We start from the raw sequence: 5,723 nt of genomic DNA, 5'->3' as shown, positions 1-5,723 counted from the left end.
ATACCCTGAAATAGTGTGTAAGTTGTAATTACCGTACCTCACAGGCTCCCTTCTAGTTGAGCTGCTGCCCAAATTACATCGATTTCCTTGCACCGATTGCGACCACAGTTTGCATGGTCTGTGTGCTGAAACCGATTGGAAGGCAAATTGCGTTCCACCCACTACGGCTCCTGTGACACAAGCATATGGCTAATCCAGTAAAACCAGAGGCAGATGAGCCAGAGCACCTGATCTTCTGCATGCTTGTTCAGGGTCAATGACTAAAAGTATTAGAGACAAAGGATCAGGAAGATCCATATCCCTCTCACCTGGGGTTCCCTATAAAGTAGAAATCAGTTTTCTAGTGTTGCCAATGGAGAGATTGAGGGGAATGTTCACTAAACTTTATAGATGAGAGAAAGCCCTTTTTCTTTAGTATTGGAGCATTACACATACTTTAAGAATTATGACATTGCTAAACTGCACAGTTACCTGATATTCTCTCCTATCATAAAAGGACACAAGAATCTGTGGGTGTTAATCCTTGTATCATAATACTATTTTATGAAGAATTCCACAGATGTTAAACTCAGAACTAGACTGCTTGCGCTCAGTTAGGCATCTATCCTCTGTTACGGTCTTTAGAATCATTATCTTTAAAATTTCTTAAAGGCTGGCAAGATTTTTTTGTGCGGAATTGGTAGGATGGGTAAATTGCCTAGAATATTAAACCTTGAAGGACTATTTATGCTACAAGTGGTCCTCACTGCACCTGTGCTTTGTGGAAATGTTTTAATTTGGCCAACAGAAGCAAGCCACTGGCTTAATATAAAAAATATCATAGATGAACTGACCATGCGGAACCATAGCGTGACAGTGCTCTTATCTACAGGCGCTGCTTACGTTAACAATGACAAGATTTTAGAGAATTATGAGTTCTATCAAGTTAATTATGAAAAAAAAATTTACTCTGTCAATCATCGATAACTTTGTTAAGCTTTGGATGTTTGAAAAGCCAAATATGAACTTTTTCCAGTTTTACAGGCGATTTATGGAAATAAATAATTGAAATAAATGTGCTGATTAAGGAGAATTGTGATGCTGTTCTTAAAAACCCAGAACTCATGGCAAAGCTGACATCAAGCCAGTTCAGCCTGCTATTATCTGATCCTGTGGCTGCATGTGGGACCTCATTGCCATGAAGCTGGGTATTCCTTTCATGTATTCATTAAGGTTTACGCCGGCCTCTGCAGTGCTACTGTGGATAGCTGCCTTCAGTCCCATCATACACTCCAGCTTTTCTGTCTGAGCTGACAGACACAATGTCATTTTCTGAGTGAGTGGGATTCATACTACAGTGGCATGCTAGGTAAGCTCTATTAATTATTCAACCACTAGCCACGTCTGCGGCAGTATATCTACATCCTGCATGAAGACTGTTCCCATCCCAGGGGTGTGATATACACCTCCTGCCGCCGCTCGCTCCCACGCTTGCTCCCACATGCGTTCTCACTGCCGATTGTTAGAGGGGAGATCAATGAATGGGAACACAGTTCCCATTCATTGATCTAAGTCCCCGTGTCAATGATCACCAGCATCAATGAGATGCCACAGTCATTGTAACAAAACGGAATTACACATGCACTCATTACTTCCTGTTCGCATACTATTTGTACACGGCAGGAAGAAAATGTATGAGGACATCTTGTGGCCAAATAATAAAATTACACCTACATACATACAGTATATTTCAATAAAAAGACCTACAGATAATTTAAAATTAACTCCTTACCTCCTACACTCTCCCAAAAACACTCAAATAAAAGTTTTGCATTAAAAAAAATAAAAAAAAAATGACAATTAAAAAACAATACATAAATAGTTATTTTAGGGACTGAACACATTCAATATGCATGTCAAGAGGGTATATTACTGTTATTTTTCAAAATATGAGCTTGTAAAAAGCAAACCTGAAAAAAATGCCCCTTTGCTTCCAAATAAAATATCGGTGCCATACATTGCAATATAAACATAATTTAGAGAGGAACTTCAGCCTAAACAAACATACTGTCATTTAGTTACATTAGTTATGTTAATTAAAATAGATAGGTAATATAATCTCTTACCCACCCTGTTTTAAAAGAACAGGCAAATGTTTGATTTCATGAGAGCCGCTATCTTTTTGGTTGAAAGGAGGTGACAGGGAGCATGAAACACAGTTCCAACTGTCCTGTGTGCCGATCACCCCTCCCAGTTGCTAGGCAACATGAATAACAACATAGGAAATCCCATCATGCTTTGCACAGCATCAGGGAAAAAAAGCCCAGGCAGTTGTCTTTGATGGGTGGAGCTTAGCTAAAAATGCAGCTAAAAATGATGCTTTGGTAAAAAAACAAAGTTCTGATGCTTTGAACCTGTTAAAGGAACACCAAACCTTTTCAGTTCTGCTGAGCAGATTTTTAGTCCGGAGGTTCACTTAAATGGTGTAATAACCGGGACAAATGGACAAATAAAATACCTGAGTTTTGATTATGGTAGTATGTATTATTTTAAAACTATGATGGCCGGAAACAGAGAAATAATGATTGTTTTCAATTTTTTTCTTATTATTCTCCTAAAATGCATTTAGAATTAAGTTAATTCTTAGCAAAATGTACCACTTAAAAAAAGCCTAATTGATGGCGATATAAAAACAAGATCTATATCATTTTGTTGTGATAAGTAGTGATAAAGTTATTTGTGAATGAAAGGGAGGTGCGCTGCCTGAAAGATGAAAATTGCTCTATCCATAAGAGGAAAACCCCATCAGTGGTGAATTCTATCAATAAGTTGGGTTCTCTTGCAATAGAGTTGCCATTCAATGAGCCTGAGCCACATTTGTCTGAAAAATACCCAATGAAATTGAAGGTGCGAAAGGGGTTCTAAGATCGTCAAACAAAACTAGCATTTTAATAGTTGATAGCATGGAAAATGGTTGGGAACTATTATGGGCTTTTTTTTCGCTTTGTGTGCTGTGTGAGGGAATTTCCGTCAATTCCTGTACTTACAGAAAGTGAGATAAAGCTCGGTAACAGCAACTAAGATGCAGGGACAGCATTGCTGTAGGGGAAACCTAGGCAATTGCTGTCATGTCATGACTCCCAGGACTACCGCAACTGTTGTTGCCCGGGGCCCCTGCAGAGTATTCGGCAGAGTAGCATCACTACTGTCCTAGCAGGCGCACTCCTCTGTCACTGCTGCCTCAGGACACAATTATTAACGTACAGAAAGGTGTACTTGCAGTGAGTTCATGGAGTTGCTGTATGTGGCTGTGTCAGTCCATGGCTCTGCGTATTCCCATCTTCATTCTCGCAGAAGCACCTTTCCTTCATTACGTAATAACATGCTGGAGGTCCAAGAGAAGATGCAGCCAGTGTGGCCGGGTCCATGGTCCCTGCTACTTCTAAGTCTGTTGATCCATTGCTCCAATGCCCCAAGCAACACAAAATGGCCACTACTAGACCTGTACTTTTCTGTCCTCGGCTCTATGGAGCTACTTTGATTGACAGGACCATCATCTAATGACTATAATTAGGACGAGAGAAGAAGACATTAATGGAAGCAGACTCCCCACAGACTTCACCACTGTACTTAATGCCAAGGGACCTAAGAGTTGAAAAATTAAGCTATGGTTCTATATCACCTTTTGTGCAGCAGATTAGTATTTCCCTGGAATTCCAAATAAAGATTTGTCACAGACATGTATTGATGTGAATAGTAATGTAAAGTGTGGATATTATGTTGACATCATATACTGTAAGTACAGAACAAGATGACAAATTTGTTGTAATAGATCGCAGGGTATGTTGGACTGCTCTTGTGGTGTCACATGAAGCATTTAAATGTTCACTGTCAAAGCGGCAATATGTGGCTAGAAAGGTAAGATTCTGCCCTGGGAAGCGCTTGATTAGCGGTAGAAATACTACATTTCGTTGCCTGATAGCATTGATAGGCATTGTGGTATTGCATAGCGACTGTGATTTGTGACGAAAGAAGTTAAATTTTGGTGCTGGGGGGCACCTGATAGCGGGCGCTGCAGTGCACCCAAATTTCCCTCCTTTTGCAATAGATACCTATGGCGGCGCTGTTTTTTTCCGGAAGGGCTCCTGCGCCCTTTTTTCTGGTTCCCCTCATTATACCCCCTTGTCCTGAATCTTTTTTTATGCTGGATCCCTTTAATTTGTTTTCTTTGAAAACTGCAGCACTTCCAAATTGTGAGCAGCATGCCCCAACTCTTGTGATGCTGTCCATACAACTAATCATCAGGCTTGAGCATGCTCGTATGTGGTTTGATACAGATACCCAAATCTTGTTATTCCACAGTCCACAAACATTTGGTATAGGTAAATTTCAGTCAGCTGAATGCTTATGGTCAGGCGCATCATAAGGGCAAGATATTTGTGTGTGTAGTTTGTGAGTACAGTGTATGTGATTGCACAGATTGTTTGTATAGTGTGTGTGTATTTGAGTAGATTGTATGAAGTGTGTGTGTGTTAGTATGTGTGTAGATTGCATGTACAGTATGCTTGTGTGCTGCATGGGTATGTACAGTGTGTTTGTGTCTGTGTGTAGTTTGTAAGTACAGTGTATGTGTTTGGATAGATTGTATGTATAGTATTTGTGTATATGCATAGATTGTATATTTTATGTGTGTGTATAGATTGCATATACAGTATGTTTATGTGTTGCGTAGGTATTTACAGTGGGAATGTGTGTATGTAGTGTGTGTATGTAGTGTGTATGTATGTGTGTGTATGTGTGTATGTAGTGTGTGTATGTGTGTGTATGTAGTGTATGTATATATTGTATGTATAGTGTGCTTGTGTACTGTGTGGGTATTCTCAGTGTGTGTGTGTGTGCGTGTGTGTGTGTTTGTGTGTGTATTGATTGCATGTACAGATGTACAGTATGATTGTGGTGTGTGTGTGTAGTTTGTAAGTACAGTGTATGTATTTGGATAGCTTGTATGTATGGTGCTTGTGTAAATGCATAGATTGTATGTAGTGTGTGTGTGTGTGTGTGTGTGTGTGTGTGTGTGTGTGTGTGTGTGTGTGTGTGTGTGTATAGATTGCATGTACAATATGTTTGTGTGCTGTGTGGGTATTTACAGTGTGTGTGTAGTTTGTAAGTACAGTGTATGTGTTTGGATAGATTGTATGTATGGTGCTTGTGTACGGTGACCATACGTCCCGCTTTACCCGGGACACCTCCCGCCTTCGGGGGGCGCTGTCCCAGGCTGCATGAGGTCCAGGGAAACGTCCCGCTTTTAGCAGCAGGACGTCCCGGCCTCGGGACTCTGGCCACCGTATCTGCATGAACTAGCCGCAGCGTCTCATAGACGCTGCGCTAGTTCATTCCCCGCAGCCCCGCTCCAGCAGCCTGCATTGTTCTCCGGTAGGCACAGGCAGAGCAGGGCTACAGCAAGATGGTGTCCGGAAGTGGAGCCCTGTACTGGAGACTATTTGTGTCTCCAGTACAGGGCTTCGGGCGCCATCTTGCCGTAGCCCTGCTCTGCCTGTGAGCGCGGGAGATTGGAGGAGGATCGTCCGGGGGAGCTGCACACACACACCAGAGGCCGGCTGCGTGAGGGGAGGGGACTTCTTTCAGGTGAGTAAATGCTTTTTTTCCAGGTGAAATGTGCCCACATTGCGTTTATTTTGTGCTGAAATGTTGCCCGCAATGCGTTTATTTTGTGCTGACATGTT

The 5,723-nt window shown here is 41.5% G+C and overlaps 1 pseudogene; it reads left to right on the top strand.

Annotated features, from left to right (window-relative positions):
• Positions 1-684: 684 nt before the first annotated feature.
• Positions 685-1,319, top strand: LOC137571750 (UDP-glucuronosyltransferase 2A1-like; annotated as a pseudogene).
• The last annotated feature ends 4,404 nt before the right edge of the window (positions 1,320-5,723 follow it).

Source organism: Hyperolius riggenbachi, chromosome 1 (genome assembly GCF_040937935.1).
Source record: "Hyperolius riggenbachi isolate aHypRig1 chromosome 1, aHypRig1.pri, whole genome shotgun sequence".
In the NCBI taxonomy this organism is placed as follows: domain Eukaryota; kingdom Metazoa; phylum Chordata; class Amphibia; order Anura; family Hyperoliidae; genus Hyperolius; species Hyperolius riggenbachi.
Note: the sequence above shows the minus strand (reverse complement) of the source record. Positions and strands in the feature narration are given on the sequence as shown.